Raw genomic sequence first — 253 nt, 5'->3', positions numbered from 1 at the left:
CGAACTCAGCGCTCAAGATAACTCGAGTAGGACTGTCATAAGATCTCGGGTATCTCTGCGCCCGATCGCGTAACAATTCCATAGCCAAGTCGATATGCTGAAACAAAAAAACACCAACAAAAAAGATAGAGTAATTTAAGTAAATGAACCAACAGCTTGTATAAATATAATAAACGGAAACTCAAAAAACTTACATCATCAGCGAGCCAAGCTGAGGTCGTCAGTACATCTTCAAACCACTTTTTAGCATTGG

This window comes from Olea europaea, unplaced genomic scaffold (assembly GCF_002742605.1).
Source record: "Olea europaea var. sylvestris unplaced genomic scaffold, O_europaea_v1 scaffold464, whole genome shotgun sequence".
Taxonomy (NCBI): domain Eukaryota; kingdom Viridiplantae; phylum Streptophyta; class Magnoliopsida; order Lamiales; family Oleaceae; genus Olea; species Olea europaea.
The sequence above is the reverse complement of the archived record's forward strand: the minus strand, read 5'-3'. Positions refer to the sequence as shown.